This window comes from Dermacentor variabilis, chromosome 3 (genome assembly GCF_050947875.1).
Source record: "Dermacentor variabilis isolate Ectoservices chromosome 3, ASM5094787v1, whole genome shotgun sequence".
Classification (NCBI taxonomy): Eukaryota; Metazoa; Arthropoda; class Arachnida; order Ixodida; family Ixodidae; genus Dermacentor; species Dermacentor variabilis.
The window spans coordinates 158,932,254-158,953,820 of record NC_134570.1 but is presented as its reverse complement, the minus strand read 5'-3'; the positions used below and the strand labels follow the sequence as shown (position 1 = coordinate 158,953,820).

General features: G+C 45.7%; 1 pseudogene; it reads left to right on the top strand.

Moving 5' to 3' along the window:
• The first annotated feature begins 4,457 nt into the window (after nt 1-4,457).
• Nucleotides 4,458-7,687, top strand: LOC142574846 (uncharacterized; annotated as a pseudogene).
• Nucleotides 7,688-21,567: the final 13,880 nt, after the last annotated feature.

Below are 21,567 nucleotides of genomic sequence, written 5' to 3'. Positions count from 1 at the left end.
ACGAGTGGCGCGTCTCGAGGCGATTCACGAGCAAGAAGGCCGGCCCACGCCGCACGAACAGTGCGCGTGCCCGTAGTGGACGACGGAGCGCCTCGAGTCACGTGACTGCCCCAAAGTTGGATTGGCGAGGCGCGCGCGCGCACGGCGCGGCTCAAGCCAAGCACGAGACTGCAATGCGACGCAACCCCCGGACAGTTCTCACATTTCCCCGGTACCTGCGTGCCGGAAGACACGCTTTCGCCGTCGCCAGGCTGCGGGAGAGTTGCGCCTTTGCCACGACGAATACGTTGCGATAGCGGAGTATGGTAATGAATAAATTTATCCGATGCTCTGGATGGTTAATGCGCAGTGACTCTTAAGTTTACGCGCGACTGGAGCTTCGTCACTGGCCCGTGCGCCGCTTCGCCGGCGTTGTCAGCCCGGGTCGACCGGCTCAAAAGGAGGCGCGTTTGAATCACCTCTGGGTCCCCGCGCTATATTGATGAAGTCCGCTGAAGTAAGCTAAAATGCGTGCCATAGGCTAGGCAGACGCACAGGTGGCCGACCGATCAGGATGGTCAACCAGCGGGTGGACAGTGGGGCTAGTTTCGGTATTGGCAAGAAAGCGTCGCCATGACACTGGTAGACGAAGGAAAATTCAATAACTTTTGCATATGTGGCTCTATTGTTTCAAACTACATAACAATAAAGTGAAGTGATGCGCTTCTGTGTAGAAATAAAATGTCCTTTTGGCTATTTTCTTTTTCGGCATCTTAGATCTTTATTTCGCCGCTTCATTTGTTGCGCCAACGCCCGGTGATTTCGCTCTTATCGCTTCCGCTGCCATTCTCTTCGGCTCCCCCCGCCGCCTTTTATGCACGTCCGCGTCTTTCGTATGCCCTTCAGTTAAAAAACTCTTTCTGTGCCCGCGAACGTTCCAGTTGCGTCTGAAAATCTGAGGAAAAAATACAAGGCATGCTGCGTGACTGTGCGATGTGGCAACTCGGGGAGAACACGAGGGCGAAATTTTTCCGTTTCCCAGCGGACGGAGGTAAACAAACTTTTTTCTGCAGTCGTTATGAAGAAACAAGGCTGTGCTTATGAAAACAGCTATAGCACGACACGAAAGATCGTTCGCGGTTGTTTTCAAGTGAATATCTTTTCTGGTTTGGTGCGGCTCATTTTTCTCCTGTGTTGTAAGAAACTGAAGCTGCTTGTTGACAGTTGCACATGGGCCAAATGATGCAAGCTGACGTGCAAACGGAAATTTCGCTTCGGTATATGTAGGCAGTTGCCCTTTTTTTTTTTTTTTTTTTTGCACAAGTAGAAAACTTGCAATTTATATCTGCCGAAGGTATTTGAATGCTTGCTGCACAAACTGGTTACGCTAGAGAGCATTCCGATGACCAGTTTTTTGTTGTGACATTACCATGTTTGAACGGCGATGAACACGGTAGAAGTAAAAAAAAAATCTGTTACGTAGCAGTCACCATTTGCATTTTGAATTACACGTAGTAGTTCGAGTTACCTATATGAGGACATAGGTTCGCTTCACTTTTCATCTTTTTTCCTAGAAGGGCAGAATTCTTTTGTCGCTTCTTCGTACTCTTTGGTTTCACTTTAAATTGTTCTTTAATCATGACCGCGCGGCATTTTGCCCATTTTTCCGATCTGACAAAAGGCGAAATTACGCTAAGTGGGGAGCCCTGGCGGGGCTATCATGGGCGCAGATGTAGTACAACGGCTACGGCCTCGATCTGCTCGGACCACCTCCGAGGGAGAGACTACGCCGAACCTGTAGTAATTGGCTGTGCCGAGTGTTGGAGTGGAAGAGTGATCCCTGATCGATGAAGGTCAGGAAAACAAGTTATTAGCGGTTGCCGATATTTGCTTCTGTAGTTCATTATTTTCGTACAAAAACCACTTGACAGAGGACGGCGCAAGGGTCATGAGCATGGTCAGCGCTGTCTTTTTCTCGTCGTTTGCTACGGCGCCGGGTGCAATGTGACGTGCGCAGCGAAATTTGCTCCGCGTACGCCAAGAAACCGCGTATTTGTCAGTTTCTCGTTCTCGTCTGCGGATCGCGATGTTTCCAATCATAGGCTAAACTAAATAAAAAGCCGGACAGTTTTCTCTATGAGCGAATTTACGTTCGTCAAACGCGGCGCCTCGCTTGGCGCTACAGCGCACGACACGGCGAAGCCAATTATTTCCGCGCGCTGCCATCTTCTCGTCAAGTTTGGTTTGCCGCTTTATAGCGCAAATTGTTCCGGGCCATCAATTCCACTGCTCAGTTGTCCAGCAGCGTTAAACTATTAGAAGCTAGTTTTTCTTTTATGGATATATTGCAGAAAAAAATTAAGGCAATGTAAATGAAACGGTCAATTATCTAATCTTTAACAAGATGAATCAAAACTTTCCTCGATCAAGAAAGCTAGCTCTAAAAGCTGATGCCCAGTATTCGCTGCCAGCTATTGAGAAGCTTAACATGTTATATGAATGCATAGCAGCACTAAACGTGGAACCTTGTTTATTAAATTTTGGGGGCATATTTCTACTTGAAATCCAGTGACCAAATATAATCAGAACCAACTTGCATGGATTAAAAGCACTATTTTACGAAATCAATTTCGTTTTTGTAACATGCACTAGACACTAAATAATGAAAGGGCTTTTCATATGATGTCTTCATAAAGGTGAAGCGATGCCATAAGGCACGCGTGTGTTGCCAGTGGAATTCCCTTTACAGTGGAACATGACACTCAAGCATACACGGGGCGCTGCGCTTGTCCTGTGTGCGTGTGTGTAGTGTTTCTTGACACAACGTGAAACTTCGGCGAAAATTTGCCAACTAGCTTGACAAGATGTTCTGATCATGTACCTGTCTTTACAGGTCATACACCGCTGCAGCGAAGCCAAAAGCGGAACATAGGCTTACCAGAGATCGCAGGCGTCATCAGCCGACGTAGAAATGATACACAAAGGCATCGCAAGTCACCGAAGTTGAAGAGCTGCCGAAAGATTACCACGAGGGGAGCACTAGAGAAGTTCATGTATAATGTGAGCGCAGAGATCTACCAACTCCTTCAGTGGTGCCAGGTGACGCTCCAAAGATAAGCTAAACAGCAGTCTACTATAAGAAATACTTTGCTCTAACAAGTCTCGCATAGACCTGCTGCAGTAGTTCTGCTATGCGTGGATTATGCTACAAATAAATGACAGTGACGTGGATCTAAAAAAAAAAACAAAGAAATGCGTGAGAGAAAGTCCGCCGCAAAAACAAGGCTCCAGAAGCTTGAAAATTAGTAAAGATTGTCAGACTCATATTTTATACTAATTGTAATTCCCATAGTTCTTAGGGCGGATCTCCTGATTAGCCTGTCTTTACAAAATATTTCGGCATATTTCATTATTTGCACAAACATCGCGCAGCGTATTATTTCTCCAGACAATCATTGCTCCCACACTTGCACCTTCCTCTTTAAAAATTATTACGTAATCACCATACATGGATCATGGGATGCCAGAATCTTCTTGAGCTTACTTCAGTAAAGTTGTGCAAGTAAAATTGTTGCTCGACACTCTTGACTTCAGTGGTTTAATTAATATGGCAAAAGTGGGAGGGGGTTGATACGAGCCGCCGCAGTATTGTTACCAGCGTGATAAGTGATGCGCCAAGTGACGTCAGCAGGGGCTCTATAAAAAGCGAGCACCTGCATGAATGCAGCTGCCGCCCAATAAAGTACTACGCATCCTTCTTATCGCTTCTTGCTTCATTGAATCCGCGAACATCACAACTGGCGACGAGGATGGCGGAAGCAAGGCAATACACGGGAGAGAAGCGCTGAAGCTGGGCAACCAAGCACCGAGGAACGCTAGACGCATCCGCACCTACGACACAAGGCGACAACACTTCCCAGATGGCAGCCTTCGGTCAGATTGGTCAAGTAGAAGCCTTCGAAGAAACTGTGAGTGACTGGATATATCTTACGAAGAACGCCTGATTTTCTCTTTTGCTGTGAACAAAGTTCCCGAAGACCTCAAGGGGCACGCTCTGCTAAGCATTATTGGGCCGAAGTCGTTCAGCCTCTTGAAGTCTGGCCGCACCAGATAAGCTGTTGCAAAAGACGTTCAACCAACTAACAGAACTGCTTCGCAATCACTTCACTCCGAGAGTGCCTGTGATCGGAGAGCGAGCTAAATTTCACAGATGTCAGCTGTGTCATGAACGTATCGCACAGCTTGTAGCCGAGCTCAAAAAACTCGCCCAAACCTATGAACTCGGCGCCTTTTTGGACGAATCGCTCTGAGACATGTTTGTGTGCGGTTTATTGCGTACCGACATTCGGCGATACTTATTTTCAGAAGAAAAGACACCGACTTTCTAAAAGGCCGTTGAGCGCGCAGTTGCTCTGGTTGAAGCCCAGAGAAACGTTGAGGAAGTGTACGCGAAAGAAGCTGCCGACGAATTGCACAAAATGGGCACCGAAGGCGAAACGAAAAGGAAGCGATCTTTGGAGTGTTATCGCTGTGGCCCTGACAAGCACTTTTCCCACGCTTGTCCGCATATCGCCGATAAGTGCACAAACGGTCACATTCAGCGTGCCTGTCATGGTCCCAAACAGAAGCCGGCAAGTTCCGGGAAGTAAGTACGCACTCTTCAAAGCCACGACACGGGCAACGTCCAGATGCTGTGTCAAAGAACCCGGCGTCCCATCACCGCCGAAGTAGAAATTCATGGTGTACCCTTGCGCATAGAGTTAAACACAGGTGCTACAGCGTCTGTGATATCACGGCAGCAGTTTGAGAAGTTTAGACCGCCTTTGAAGCTGGAACCAACAGCACTACGACTAAGAGCGTACACAGTTGCCCAACCCTGCCGCGTCTCCAACGCGGCCGTACGATACAGGGACCAAGTCGGTCAGCTTCCGTTCTACGTCGTAGACTACGGCGGACCAACTCTGCTAAGACGCGAGTGGCTCGATACTTTTCGCTTCGACTGGGACGAAATGTGTGGCTTACGCAAGCTACGCAACAATTCGCACCCTGACGCAAGCCAAGAGGACCACGGCACGCGTATGAGAACACTCCTCGACAAATACAGCACCATTTTTGACAACACTCTCGGCAAGATAGGTGAGCAAGCTACCTTGTTTCTTAAGGAAAACCGTCCAAAGTTCCTGAAAGCTCGAAACGTGCCCTACACGTTACGTTCAGAAGTGGAGGAAGAGCTATGAAAGCTACAGGAAATGCGCGTCATTATGCAAGTTTCCATTAGCTAGTTTGTCACACCAATTGTACCGGTTAAAAAGGACAGGACGCTACGTGCGTGCGGCGATTATAAGACAACGTTGAACCCTGTTCGAGAAGCAGAGCGGTACCCTTTACCTAGGCTGGATGAGATACTAGCTGCGCTTGCGGGAGGGCGCTACTTTTCGAAGCTGGATCTAAGTAAGGCATACGAACTGGTGGAAATGTCCGCAGGCTCTAAAAAGCTGCTCACGTTAAATACGCATAAATATCTGTTCGCTGTTAACAGATTGCCCTTCGGTGTCACCACAGCACCGGAATTGTTGCCTGTGCTGTGGTGACACCGAATAACAGCGCATTATAACATCTTGAAAGGACTGCCAGGAGTGATCTGTTATCTAGATGACATTCTTGTGACAGGAGCTACTGCAGAAGAGCACCTCGTGAATCTTGAAGCAGCGCTTCGAACACTGGCGAGAAAAGGCGTCCGAGTTGAGCCAAAAATGCGAGTTTTTTTAAGGAAAGCCTTCAGTATTTTGGGCATGTTATCAGTAAGACGTACGTCAAACCAACAAACGAAAAAGTTCAAGCTCTCTTGAAAGCCCCAGCGCCCACTAACGTAGCACAACTGCGTTCGCTACTTCGGCTCATTAACTACTATGGCAAGTTTACGCCGCAATTGGCAACGCTTGCTAAACCCTTCTACAGATTGTTACAGAAGGACGTCTCCTGGTCCTGGGACCGAAAATGTGAGGACGCATTTCAAGCCATCACAACAGTGCTGTCATCCGCCGAAGTTCTTGCGCACTGTGACCCGGCGCTACCACTGCTACTGTCGTGCGATGTGTCTGCGTACGGTCTCGGAGCCGTGTTATCGCACGTTAGGAAAGACGGCACGGTAAGACCAATTACTTACTCCTCTAGGACGCTATTAAAGGCAGAAGAAAACTATAGCCAGATAGAAAAGGAGGCGCTTGCCTTAGTCTTTGGCATCAACAAGTTGCATGTTTATATTTATGGTCGACAATTTAGGTTAATCTCGGACTATAAGCCACTACAAACAATTCTTGGGTCGAAGAGTGGCCTCCCGGCCATAGCGGCCGCTATAGACTACAACGGTGGGCGGTAAGTCTTTCAGCTTATAAGTATGACCTTGTCTATCGAAAGTCAACCGACAAAGCGGACGCGGGCTGTTTTTCGCGTCTGTCGTTATAGACAAGTGAGAGAGAGGACAGCACGAGTGAGACATTTTATACGCTTCGCTTAGCATCCCTTCCAGTGACGAGCAAGGAGATTGCACAGTTCGTGATCTTGTTCTCAGCATCGTCTTGGACTTCACCAGTAAAGGGTGGCCTTCGCATGTTGATGACAGAGTTGAAACCCTACTTTGGCAGACGCAGTGAACTGACTATCCACGAAGGGTACCTGATGCATGGAATGCGAGTGGTCGTGCCGCCAAAGCTGCAACAACCAGTACTGGAGGAGATGCACCAGGGACGCCCAGGTATCGTGCGAAGGAAGGAACTCGGCCGAAGCTACGTATGGTGGCCATCCATGGAAAATTATCTCAAAAATCAGGTGAGACACTGCATGTCATGTCTAGAGCAGCGCAACATGCCGCAAAAGGCACCATTGCACCCGTGGTCGTGGCCTACGCAACCATGGTGACGTGTACATATTGAATTTGCGGGCCCATTCCCTAATCGTATGTTGTTGTAGACGCGCATTCAAAATGGCCAAAGGTGTATGTCAAGTGCGTCCGCGCAAGCAACCACAGCAAATTTACACGTATTGTTCGCACGATACGGTTCGCCGGAGACGATTGTAAGCGGTAACGGCGTACAGTTCACATCGTCCGAGCTCAAAGTGTTCGTGAAAAAGCACGCCGTCCGGCAAGTTTTCACTTCTGCTTACCACCCGAGCAGCAGCGGATTGGCTGAAAGGTTCGTGCAGACTTTAAAGAACGCTCTACGCAAAGACCCTGCATCAGAAAGTCTTGAAGAAACGTTGTCCAAATTCTTGATGGTGTATCGGAACACGCCGCATGCGACGATACTCTCATGTCTTTTTCTTGGTCGTCAACTGCGCACTCGTTTGGACGCACTGAAGCCCGCTTTATCGCATTCTGTCAGCACAGGTCAGTCCCAGCAAATGATGCGGCGAAGTAACGATCATACTGTGTTTCAAGTGAACGATGAAGTTTGGTGCGCAATTTCAGGAGCGGACCAACATGGCTCAACGCAACCATCTTTCAGCTGACGGGGCCAGTGTCGTACGAGGTCAAGATGCAGACACCCAACGGACCATGTACGTGGAGGCGACACAAGGCCCCACTTGCCTCTGCTGTGACGACGTCCCCATTTGCGGTGGAGGAGCAGGTCGAAATGGTGTTATCCAGCCCTCGCAGTTGGTCCACCACCATCAGCCGCTGTCTCCGAAACTAGATCTGCACCCATAGTCAATGGAAACAGCCCTACGAAGCGGTGCCCTCAACGAGTTAGGAAGCCACCTGAGCGATACCAGCCATCCTGACTCCAAATTGCGGTGGAGGAAGTAATACGAGCCACCGCAGTTTTGTTACCGGCGTGATAAGTGATGCGCCATGTGACGTCAGCAGGGGCTCTACAAAAAGCGAGCACCTGCATGAGGAGTGCAGCCAGACAGCATTCTAGCTGCCACCCAATAGTGTACTACGAAGCCTTCTTATCGCTTCTTGCTTTCTTGAATCAGCGAACATCACGGGCATCTCTTTCCGGCAAAGTCACGAATAATCTTAATGATCAAAGAATGCATGCTCTGCCAGAAACGAGTCTTCTAGAAAATCTGAAATAATTTCGCCTCCTTAGTGTGTCGGCACCGAAATTCTCGTGACGCATGACCTCCAGCCAATTATTAAACTCGTAACATAGCTCTGACACCTGTACTATGTTTCAAACAAGTCGCACGAAACTGATCGCATAGGATCTGGTAAAGAAAGCGTGTAATGTAAATTCAGCGTATTAGAAGAATGTCTTGAAAACCATTGAAAAGAGAATGGTTCTGAGCAGGTTGTCCGGTTGCATTGCATGCAGCCGACTTGCGTTGCTTTTAGTAAATGTTTCTCCATGCCCCGAAGCTACGGGTTCAATAATACCTCTGTGCATCACGGTGCCTTCGCCCAACCTCTATTGATGATCAACTGCTGATTGACACATGCTTCTCCTGCATTTATTGTTTCTCATTAGAAAAAAAATTACCGCTATTTGTTGTTATTGTCTTGCAACTGTGTCATTTATGCCTAGGTGACGATAGAACAAACGAAGTGCATAGCAAATTTAAGAAACATCTGCAATGTGATCCCGAGCAATTTCGTATTAAACCATGCTCGCGATGTTACAGATCTGAATGAAGTTTTAGCGTTCTTATATGTTGTATTGCGAAAAAAACCACATATGAAAAAAAAAGACCATAGACATTTTCAATCTAATTTGCTTGTTATTTATCGGCATATTGGCACAACGACAACTATGGAGAAAATTGGCTAGGTATAGCATACTATTTGGACTGGTAAGTATACCCGTTGTATAGAATAAACGGATTTTTTTGTTAATAAGAAAAATTTGGATCTGCTTCTCCTTATAGTCTTCTTATTATTCACAAATAACTGTTGCGACAAAAGTTGCTTTGGTAGAGCTGTGTTGTGCACAGCAAACAAGCATGGACTCTTTAGCAGTTTTCTGTCTATGAGAAATTGTAGGAAGCTGTCTTATGTATTGCAGTACGTAATTCGTCCGTTTGTACTGACTAATGAGATTATCAGCCCTACATTGGTTTATTGCGTACTGAATTTCTTGCTGTGCGATAGGTTGCTAATAAAAACAGTGAGTAAACCGAATTTTTCTGTCTACTTACGTTCTGTCGAAACAAAATAGCCGCGTGGTATGGCATGCAGTCTCGCGCATATTAAACAGAAAAATATAAGTTTTCACTCAGATGCGTTGCACATATGTTGTAAAAAAAAGAAAATTGGAAGCCAAAGCGTGTTGAAAACAAGATGTGAACGCGGAAAACAACCTGAAAAAATAAATGCAAGCAGTGTTGGTTTCCTTTGGCACCTGCAGAGAAAGTCATGTGCTCGTCGAGCGCATAGCAGACGACAGGAGGGATGGCGTTTCCCGCTGGTGCATCAACAAATGTGTTGCCATAGGAAGAGGATATTTTTTTTCTCTAGGAGTTTGGCCTACCAAGCACCAGGGGAGGAATTGGCGCTCATGTCGCAGTTCCCGTTTACCCGGAGGGTTTACCCGCTGGCCTAGCCGTGGGTCAACCAGAAGCCACTCGATTACGTGCGAGCGCGTGCGTTTCGAGGAGTGCGAGCATGGCACAGAAGCGCGTCAAAGAGGTGGTGAAAGACGAGGGCGCCATTAGAGTCAGCTATGAGCGTCATTGAGACACCGAAGGAAACAGACGTGCCCGCTGGAAGTGCATTCTCAACGCAGCAGGAGCAGCGCGCCAAAGCGACAAATTGCAAAGCGAAGTTTGCCGAGTTTGGAGCGCTTTTTCGTACGTATCTGGCCTTTAAGGCTTTGGCGCCATCTAACAATGATGCAGCGAAGTGGTAGTTTTACGAGTTTGCTGCTTTAACCATGGAGTTTCTTAGAATAATTACTTGGAGGGGACAGTGGCGCTCGCGTCTACGGGAGCTGCACGCAGGGCGATATAGCCAGCGCGGGAATGATGGAACGTGGGTTTGCCTAAACTTCGTCCTTTTGTCTTCAAGCGGCTTTGTGACTTTGCACACTCAGCACTACGGTGTTATATAAATAATTAAATAAACATTAATAATAGAATTCTCCGACGGCAGGATTCGAACACAGAAGCTTGATACTGAAACCAAAGCACCACGTACGCATGCGTCGAGAAATGGCAAAGAAAACCGGCTCTCGCTGGTATAAGCCAGCGCACTGACACGCTTGGCGCGTTTCGATATGGCCACCTCGACAGGCGTTACCGCTGCAAATGGTAGCGATTACGTGTCATCGTAGAGACTTATTGCTGCATGCATTTAAAAAGAAAACGTACAGATGACATTAGAAGTTGGGCCCATGAAGGCATATAAAGCGTAATGAACAAATGCGCTGCTCTTGAATACTAACATGTATGTCATGAAAACCACAATTTTATGCACGCACACACACATGCTGCGTGAGCCAATCACAACAAAAAATGCTTCGCTTTACGTAGCTGTTAGCTGAAGTTGAGTCTGTCTTTCCTTTGATTTTTCGCTCAGTTGGCTGTGAGAAGTGTTAAGTTAAAGCAGCAATTCATATACAGGGTGTCCCACCTATCAAGCACGAGGACTTAAAGATATGCAAATGCCACGGAACTGGACAGAACCAAAGTAATGTTGTTTGCGGTCGCTTGGAGATACTCTTAATATGTCTTGCATTCCGCCTAATTACATAACTAGCTTTAATTAGCTTCTCAAATATTATAATTGGATGAAAAGTGTCCATGAGAAAAATGTGGGGCAACACGAAAAACTCCCGATACAGCTTTCTTTTTGCTCAATACGTGCAACATAAACATGTTTTTCCGAGCGTACGTGTAAGAAGCCCGCGAATACACGCAAAGGGCATCGAACTACCGGTTGCGCGGCAGTAAAATTTGTTACATAAACATGCAGAGTGGTCGCAAACGCGAATAAATGGCTAGAAAATCAAACGCAGCTGAATGACGAAGCTATTAGCCTGTGCGCCTTGACCGAAGCGCATGTACGAGATTTGGAGCACCCGTCTGTTATTGACAATTTTTTATGGGAGACGTGCAGCAGGACTAGGTCAAGGAAAGCCGTAGGCGTAGGCATGCTAATTAGGCAAGATATTGTTACGTGTTGAAAGACACAGACGAAAGAGGCTATTTACAGGCTATTTACACGAACTTCATCGTTGTTCTCGCGGCGGCTCGTCTCTTGAGCATCTCGGGATGATATCGTAATACTACCCTCCCCCCCCCCCCCGGCGGCAAAAGCGCCGTCATGGTGCTATTAAATATCCAAGGCGCGTGGAGAGTTGTAGGGCTTGAGTCGGGCGACGTGGACAATGTCACTGGTTGTCACAGCGGAGGACGTAGTGGGCATCGGTCACTTGGCGGAGCACGCGATATGGGCCTGTGCAACAGGAAATCATTCTTTAACAAAGGCCAACTTTGCGCGATAGTGACCAAAGCAACATGAGGGTGCCCGGCATAAAATGTACATCATGGTGACGGAGGTCGTAGCGTTGTTTTGTTTGTCTTGAGACACTTGTAGACGAGCGCGCGTAAGTTGGCGAGCATGGTCAGCATGGGCGATTGCATCACGGGCATAATCGCTAGCTGAAGCTGTAGTGGAAGGAAGCACAGTGTCCAGTGGTAGCATTGTTTCTCTGCCATACAATTGGTAAAAGGGGGGAAAGCCAGCAGTTTCGAGACGGGAAGAGTTGTACGCGAAGGTACTGTAAGGTAGAACTAGGTCCCAACTACGGTGGTTGTCTGAAAAGTATTTCGATAGCATTTCTGTAAGTATGCGGTTCAAACGCTCAGTGAGGCCGTTCGTTTGAGGGTGATAAGAGGTGGTAAATCTATGCTGTGTTGAGCAGGCACGCATGATGTCGTCAATGACTGTGGCCAAAAACGTAGGGCCATGGTCTGTTAGCAATTGACGCGGAGCACCATGCATCAAACTGATATCATGTAGGATTAAGTCCACAACATCAGTTGCACAACTGGTAGGTAGAGCGCGGCTTACGGCGTAGCGGGTCGCGTAGTCCGCCGCGACTGCGACCCCCTTGTTTCCAGATGTAGATTCCAGAAATGGGCCAAGAAGGTCTAAGCCAACACGATTGAAGGGCTCGGCAGGGATGTCGAGCGGCTGCAGGCAACCAGTGGGGAGCTGGGAAGAGTTCTTGCGTCGTTGGAAAAGTTCACAAGCGGCGAAGTAACGTCGTGCGGAAGGCGAAAGGCCCGGCCAGAAAGAACGGCGACGTACACGGTCATAGGTTCGAGATAGGCCGAGGTGTCCTGCCGTTGGTGCGTCGTGAAGCTCTTCTAGAATGGTGGAGTGGAGGTGTTTAGGTATTACAAGTAGGAACTCAGAGCCGTCCGGATGAAGGTTATGACGGTACAGACTACTGTCGCGGAGGACGAAAAGGGGTAGAGTAGCATCGGCCGGAGAGTGTTCAAAACTGTCGGTGAGTGCTCTGATGTAGGCGTCACGACGTTGCTCGTCGGTGACATGAAGCAGCTGTGATACAGAGAATACGCAATCAGCACTGGCAATATTGGAGGAGTCAGAGTCGTCAACAGGGTAACGCGATAAGCTGTCAGCGTCTTGGTGCAGGCGGCCAGACTTGTACACCACAGAATATGAAAATTCTTGAGCCTCAACGCCCATTGACCAAGCCGGCCTGTAGGATCTCTTAGCGATGAGAGCCAGCAGAGGGCATGATGGTCAGTGACTACGGAAAAAGAGCGACCGTAAAGGTAAGGACGGAACTTCGCTACCGCCCAGACAACAGCAAGGCATTCTCGTTGCGTAATGGAATAGTTGCGCTCCGATGGTGCTAGGAGGCGGCTCGCATAAGCAATAACGCGATTCTGGCCACGCTGACGCTTGGCTAAGACGGCACCTACGCCATGACCACTGGCATCTGTACGCAATTCTGTAGGGACATCAGGGTTGAAGTGGGCTAGAATGGATGGTGAGGTGAGAAGAGTGATGAGACGAGAGAAGGCGGCGGCTTCTGAAGTACCCCACGATAATTGTACGCCTTTCTTCAAAAGATTAGTAATGAGTCTACCAATTGACGCCAAATCTTGAACAAAACGGTGAAAGTAGAGCATAGCCCTACAAAACTTCAAACGTGTGCGACTGTCTTCGGAACCGGAAAGCTTTGTAGGGATCAGGCTGTACTCCGGAAGCGTCAACGAGATGGCCCAGAAGAGTAATTTGGCGGTGGCCAAAACGACATTTGAACGAGTTAGGCTGCAGCTTTGCCTTTCGAAATACATCAAGTATAGTTGTTAGACGGTCAATGTCAGTGTCGAACGTTGGCGAGAAGATGGCGACGTCGTCGAGGTAGCAGAGACATGTAGACCATTTGAAACCTTGGAGCAAGGAGTCCATCATATGCTCAAAGGGGGCAGGGTCGTTGCATAATCCAAATGGCATTACTTTAAATTGGTATAGGCCATAAGGTGTGACGAACGCGGTTTTTGCTCTGTCCATATTGTGACACGCTGACGGAGAAGATGTCAGCTTGCTCGGAAGAAGACGACGCTCTGGACTTCGCGCGTTGTCTACCATCTTGTCAGGCGCTACGATTACTGTAAATATCCTGTAAATATACCTCTGACTGTTTTTAACCGCATAACATTTTGGCGGAGGTTGCGGGATCATTATCAAGATGGATTTACGCAGCCGGCGCTCCATGGCTGCATCTACAATGCCAGTACAAGGCGAGGATACTTCGGAACAGTCGGCACCCACGCCCACCGCCACTCTAGCACAACCCTGCGACCCAGGAACCTTTTCTGGCACCGAAGACACTGATCCCAGACGGCACACTTTCGTCCATAGAAAATCCAAAGGACATTTCTTTCTGGACATCCGGATGTCCTGCGGACATCCATTTACCTCCACGATATATCTGAAGGACATCCAGTGGACCATCCGTAGCCAGACCTTTTAACATACGTAGACAGGTCCCTGGGACATCCAAAGACGGATATTCGGATATTTCTTGCAGGAAGCTAGCGGACCTAAATTTTGGCACTAATCACTTTTTACGTGCTTTTCGCTCTTAAAACTATGCAAGCATAGCTGAAAACTAAGAATTCCATAACCTCCACGGGACCTACACGGAGGTTTTAAAGCTTTTATTTAAGAAATGCAATCACGAAGGTACAAAATATAGATCTTCCAAACATAGCAGCAAACTCACAGTAGTGGAACACACAGTTGGCACATTAAATAATGTAACTAGACTACCACACTTTAAACAAAGCCATAATGTAAAATATCGGTCTTCGAAATAGCGCAGCAAACTCACAGTAGTAAAACACCCACTTGGTACATGAAATGATGTAACTAGACTTCCGCACTTTCAACAATGCCATATTGTAAAACATATATCTTCGAAGTAGTGCAGCAAACTGACAGTAGTAAAACACCCGCTCGGTACATGAAATAATGTAACTAGACTGCCGCTCTTTAAACAATGCCATAATGTAAGATATACATCTTCGAAATAGCGCAGCAAACTCACAGTAGTGAAACACCCGCTTGGTACATGAAATGATGCAAATAGACAGTTGCTCTTTAAACAATACCATAATGTAAAATATAAATCTACCAAAAACCGCAGCAAATTCACACTAGCAACACACCCGCTTGGAACATGAAATAATGTAACAAGACTGCCACTCTAAGCAAAGCCATAATGCACCTAGGTTTAACCTTTTTAAAACAAAGCACTGCTCAGGATATTACAACACAAACTGTAGGCCCTAAAATAGAACACTTGGGACCATGATGTGACTAGCAGTAGTTGTGTTAAAGCATGGTGAGTGGTGCTTTAATGCAATTTGCAGGACTAGGACACAGGTCATGACTAGGATCTCAATGTGAGTTATTGAAAATCGATGCAGTTGTCAACTTTTTAAAGAGCAGTAATTGGCTTATAGCAAGAACACATCTGTTAAAAGAATGCAACTTGTTTTTAGTATTGATCTTCTAGTTTTCAATAAAGTCCTACAACTACAAACTTTTGAAAAATGCTTCGCACGCCTCCCAGTACGCTAAAGAATTTGGTATAATGCATTTTCCACAGTCATTCTCGGTTTTGGTCATCAGAAGGTGGCCACACGGGAGCAGCACATTATGAGGCTTTGACACTTCTATTTGCTGTCGCTGATTATGCTGCCTACCAGCTATGAGGCCCTATGTAGCAGCAAGCAGATGACTGAGTAAGCCGGAGCGAGTGTTAAACCCTCATGATGCGCTGCTTCTGTGTGACCACTTCCCGATTACCAAAACAAAGTCTGGCTATGGAATGCATTAGACTGAGTCATTTAGGACGCTGTGAGGCTTGCCATAATTTTTTCTAGAGTTTAGAGTTGTAAGAACTTCACTGCACACGAAAAAATGTCAGTTGTCCTGAAACGCAAAATGTGATAGCTGAAAACAATTCACCGTGTTTAAAAGGAACATCTGCACTAGCAACAAGCTCGTGGCTCCTAAGTGGAAGTTATGCAAATAGAATACATTCTGCAGCTCTGATATATACAAGTAAAATACAGATCTTGTAAGCACAAGTCTTCTGCAGAACCTAAAGCCCAGTACAATACCTGCAGGTGCTATGAAACTTGGGTTGCTTGAATACATACTGCAATAGTGGACACAAATGATAAAGCTTCAAAGCATCTCACTTGACTAAAACAGAAGTCATTGGTCTAAAATAAATTGGAACTGCAAAACCTTACAGTACCCATAAAACACTCCATGGACCAAAAATGCACCTAATGATGTTTTTGGACACAAGCTCCACTACTTGAAGAGAATTGGCGGCATCTTGAACATGTGGTTTTAGAAGACACCTCATCCGCAATGATGCTTGAGGCAATGGTCCTCCAGTCTGCTATTCTGCTCAGAGGGAGGAGAAAGAAAAAAAGGGCAGTATGAGAAGAGATGATAAAGATAAGCAGTAGGATAATACGTCAGGTAGTAGAATAGCGAAGCATTTTGAAACCTCACAGGCAGTGCAGTAATGATGCAGCATTTTTAACAATGGTATTCGTGGCAGCACACACAGAAAATTAGACATTATGCCATGCACCCAATTGCAGCAATTGGATGAAAGAAAGATTACTATCCAGGTGCAGGGATTGAACCCAGATCTACTGATTTATTGTGGATGGGGGTGTGATTTGCTGTCTGCAGCAGGACCAAATCGGGGCTCAACATTAGAACTGTGATTTTGAATATAGAAAGTAGTTTTCTTTGTCATGAATTTATAAATATTGGTGGATGGAATCATGTATTTTATTGTAAGAGAACCCCTCCACCCTTGTATATTTATGTATAAATAAACAGCCGTACACTATAACCTAGAAATAAAGCTTCACTAAGCCCTCAAGTTGATGTGTGCGTGGCGTAATTACAGCATCGAAGCTAGCCATCGTGGCGTGTCTACTAGCAATCAGAGGCGCCCGCATTTTTAGATATCTGCCATAATTTGACGCGAACTTCACTAGCGCTTTACAAATTTTCCTACAAAACCTTCCTCATGCACTTCAGGAAAAGACCAAGCTGTGTGACAGTGTATGCGACATCAAATTGTGAGTGCAGAAGTAGAGTGAGAACAAAAAAATAAAGAAATTGCTGGGGTTTGGTTGTGGTGGCCCAGAAAAGGAGAGCCAACCTTCTGACAGAAGAGCCAGTTGTTGTGGCAGCTCTTTCAACTCTGCATATAATTTTTATGTGGTCGGTGCAATCGTACATGTCATGCAAGCATGCATTGTCAGAAACCTGAAGGAAAACACTAAGTGCTAGCAAATGTGTTAGGTAATCATCCCTGGAATGTGTTCTCGAATGGCTCAGTAAGACAACAACAGTACTAATAAGTTGTGGAGAAAAAGCATGCATTTTGGAGTAGCCACATGTCGAGATGCCATAATGTTTAGGGTTGAAGAGGTGTTTCCAACATTCAATTCCTTTTCATGCTGGTGCCTTGTCGACCTTTTCATGTCACAGCTTTTGTTCCTGCCCTTGCTCAAATACTCCAGAAGACCTTACAATCTCAACAATGCAATCCACTTGCTGCCACTTTCCTTTGAAATTGTCATGCTGACATGACATCAGCACACTAACACAGCTCTTTAAGAACACAGGTGCCCACAGAAATAGGTTCAGTTTAATCGTTATGATGTCCCAATTAGACAGAAACCTTAATTTAGATGACCCGCCGTGGTTGCTTAGTGGCTATGGTGCTGCGCTGCTAAGCATGAGGTCGCGGGATCAAATCCCGCCCATAGCAGCTGCATTTCAATGGATGTGAAATGCAGAAGCACCCGTGTACTCAGATTTAGGTGGACGTTATAAAGAACCCCAATTATTCCGGGGTCACACACTACGGTGTGCCTCTTAACCACATCGTCGTTTTTGCACGTAAAACCCCATCATTTTCCTTATGTTTAGATCTCATTATTAATAAGCTTATAGATAATTGTCCTACAAGGTATGAGATCTGCTACTTTGAATAACATTGTATAGTTGAAAGAATTGCTCTCTCCTGCTTTATATCTGGGTATTTTTCAAACCTTAATCAGCACCCACCACTACAGTAGCTCATTAAGTGCAAATTTCTGATGCAACGTCCTCTGCACTACATGGCTCTTCTGCAAAAAAAGCTAGAAAAAAACAGAAAACAAGATGCTCTACAAAATTAAACAAAACCCAGGTATACTTAAATTTTTTGCATTAAATGGAACAATCCTATCTTCCCTATGCAAAGATAGATGAAGGCAGTACAGCTAATACACATTAATAACAGTCACTGTATTTTATTTAATGTACAGATAAAAGGCAGAAACAAATCAACACAAGTTGTTTTCAGGCACAATTAAATGATGGAGTAACGAGAGAGCTGCTTAGCCATGCCTATGCCTAATGCACAGTTAGGCATAGCCATGCACAATACCCATACCAATACCAATTCGAATCGAATGGCATTTAGTGCAACGAATGTAATTTGCCCACGGAGGTGCTACACTCGAAAAATTAATGCGGCTAAAAAACGTGGCGACTAAAGTAGAACGAGGTGGGTATAAAGTGCTTGCATAAGTGCAGATAAACTTCTTCCTGATGCCGCATTAACCAAAACATGCAACTAGGAGCCCGAGTGTTTACAATATGGCCGACGAGCATACTGGCGGTGGCACGGGCGGCGGCCAGACACTGCTGAGCTGGAGAGTAACAGAATTTTGCGACAGTCTGCCGTACAGATTTCGTCTCTTTAATGTAAAAAGTCCATTAAAACATGGAGACGTTATTATTTCTTTACGAGTACGGCTTTTAATTTGCAAGCGCCCTGTCCTGTTTTGCTTTGTTTCTGGGGTTGAGAGTACACATTCGCTCCGAGTGCGAAGCCGAATTAGTTTCTAGAAATCATTCGATTGCGGAAGGCATTCGGTGTTAATGGCATTAAATATCACTGTGTAGCAGCCGAATGTCATTGAATGCTAATGCCATTTGATTCGAATGACATTAAAAAGCCCAGTGTGACAGGGGTATAACTGTACATAGCATATTTTAAACGCCACCTGAGCAAATGTATGAAGTGGCTTTAATTTATATTTCAAATAAATTTCACACGCTACCTTCATGTATTTACATTAAACTTATTTTTAAAGCTGTTTCAGAAAAATCTGCCTAAATATTCTGCAGGTATGAAACATCAGCCAAGGTTCCTGCTGCTTATAAGCCAAACACGTAGCACTTGGACATACATAACCAACTTGCAAGCAATAAGAAGGCATGGAAACAACTCAATCCCTTCTTTCTTACTTGCAAGTATGAATTAACTACCACCACCTCAAGTCATATGAAGTGGTGCAACTTGCTGTATTAGCCCAATTCTATTTTTTTTTAGTTAGCAACCGTATCCCATCGAACCATATGCATGTTTATGTTATTGACACGTAAAAATGGTAGTTCTGACATTTAAAAACAACACAATTGTAAATCTTGTTTTAATGTTGGGACAAGTTTGATTTGTAATTAACATGATCTATATGCCTTGACTTAAACAAATACCATGACTTAAGTGTAACCATATAAAAAATTTCCAACGAAACCTTTTAAAAGTATAAAGTAGAAATACTTGATATTTACTGCTACACGCAGGCTGATCTGCAGATGCTGAAAATTTTGGAGAACTCAACATATGAGCCATAATGACGTGGACAAGGTTTCTGCATGCAAGTGTAAAAAAAACATTAAAGCAACGTAACTAGCATTCATACGCTGCCATTTTAACTTCGCCTTCACGTGTCTCTGGCTCCCTCTCTTCCATTAGCCCTCTCAGGAGCATGACGAAGCCATGACTTAGTGGTTGACTCAACATCATTTCTTGTACTTTGTGGGAAGCGCCTCCTGACAGCAGCTGCAACAAAGCAACAAATTTACATCAGTGAATAGAAGAATGCCCATCTAAAGTGCAGTTTGAAAACAACCAAAAGGAAACTTTCCTCTCTGGTACTGGTTGCAGAAGTGGTGTGCTAATGTAATAGTGCTAACACACAGATAGGCACACCAGCAAGAGAACAGACAGGTAGAAAAAGCACAGGTGCGGCATGCTCTTTGTCACTATCGTTGTGTCACGTAAGATTGTATGAATTATGCTGCCTTATCTGACTTGAATGTTAAACAATTTTGTTACTCTTCTCATGGGTCAAGTTTCTTACACATAGTGAAGCACCGTGTAAAGCAAGCATTACACAAAAGACTTAACGAGCATTTAACTGCATAAAAGATAATACATACTGAACAAATGCTGACACAGCCGAAGATCAGCAAACTTCCGTTTTCCTTTCTTCCCATGCCACGAGTATTCAGCAGCCAGCTGGTCGGCAAACAGGTAAATAAGCATACGCTTAACTGCCGCATTTGGGTTCCTGCCCCAAGCTGCACAAGTTCGTTGACCTGGAAAACCAAAAGGCAGCCAACCAGATTCAATATTCCTACACTGAATCATTTTCACACACCTAACAGCTCTGCACTTTCAATATACACTTTGCGGAGAAAGTAGATATATAGCTGTACATGAAATAAATCAATAAAATAGGCAACACGTGCAGCCAGTGCCATCTTTGACAAGGCAGACAATGTTTGCACATCCTCAATAACTTCCCTCGGAGAAAATAATGCCATCAAAGAATGTGAACAAGAAACCAAATAACTGAAAAGCCCAAAAAAGGGTCATTCAAGAAATTTTGCACGAAGTGATGTTAGTCGACCGGTGGCACATTTTCTATGAGACTGCGTACACATGAGCGGCATTGCGGCTAACTGATATTTCAGCTCACCAGGACATTAGCATCCTCTGGACCAAGTGATGCTTCAAAGTTCCGAAGGGCATCCACCGTCTCAATCGGCTGCTGCACTAGTACAGCGGGTGCAGAGGTCACCTTGCCTTGAGCCACACAGGCATCCAGATTGCTCAAAATTTCCTGTACAGTCAGCCTCACGATGTTCAACAGCCGAAGTACCTGTGATTGAAATTCTGAATAATAAAGGAAGAAGTTAATGATTTCAACAGAGCAACCATGATGTGCATGAACCATTAAAGCCATAATACTACCCTTCAGACAGTTGCTCACATTTCAAGTTTAATGGTATGGCAGACAAGTCAAAAGAAGCTAATGCCTTTTGTTTATTAACAAGATACTTGAGAGCAACCAGTATACAAAAAAGCATATATACAGGGGCGCTGAGCCACTTTCCTAACTAACCATCGAAAGGCCTCACTTTCAAAGTATGTCATCCCAAAAATCTCATGGTGCAAAAAGTGGAGTTATCGCACCAATAGCTGGCTGTCTCCTTTTTCATGTCCGCTAGCATGCTGGAAGCTACACAGCGGAGAAGCCAAGAGGGCAAAACCCCATCCTAAAGTTCAGTGTCGCGGTGGCGACAAGGCCCGTTGTGGCACGGCGACCACAGTAGACTGCGCTATGGAGCACGCCATTGCCATATCGGAGGCCATGCGCAGCAGACGCAGCTACATGCTGTGCAAACGTGAAAATTTTTTTGTCCTGTTGAGATTCACAAATAAATTTAATTGCACAGAAGTGTGGCCCCTAAAAAAATACTGTGTAGTTCAGCTTACCATGTGGAGGTAATGTGACTGGGGCAGGCGAAGCAGCTGGCAAAGGTGGTGCAACTGGCACTGGTGTTATGGCTGGCACTGGTGGTACGGCTGGCAAAGGTGGGGCAGCTGGCACACATGGCGTAACTGGCAGAGCCGAGGCTGCTGGCATGGGTGAGGCCACTGGCAGAGGTGACACAACCGATGTAGATGAGCAAGGCGATGCAGGGAAGGCAGCTATTCAAAGACAGGGTGTCAAGAGACACGATGAAATTATACAAGCTTGACAGCAGCTCTGCCAACAGCATTACAGTGCCGCAGTGTCTACAGGTTCAGAGCAACAGCTGAATACCAACTAATAGAAAGCTTTGAGCTGTTATGATATGTGGATAAGCTGCAGAGAAAACTGCAGTTCCAAAGAGAGGTGTTAAGGTAGTTAATGTTACATATGCAGAAA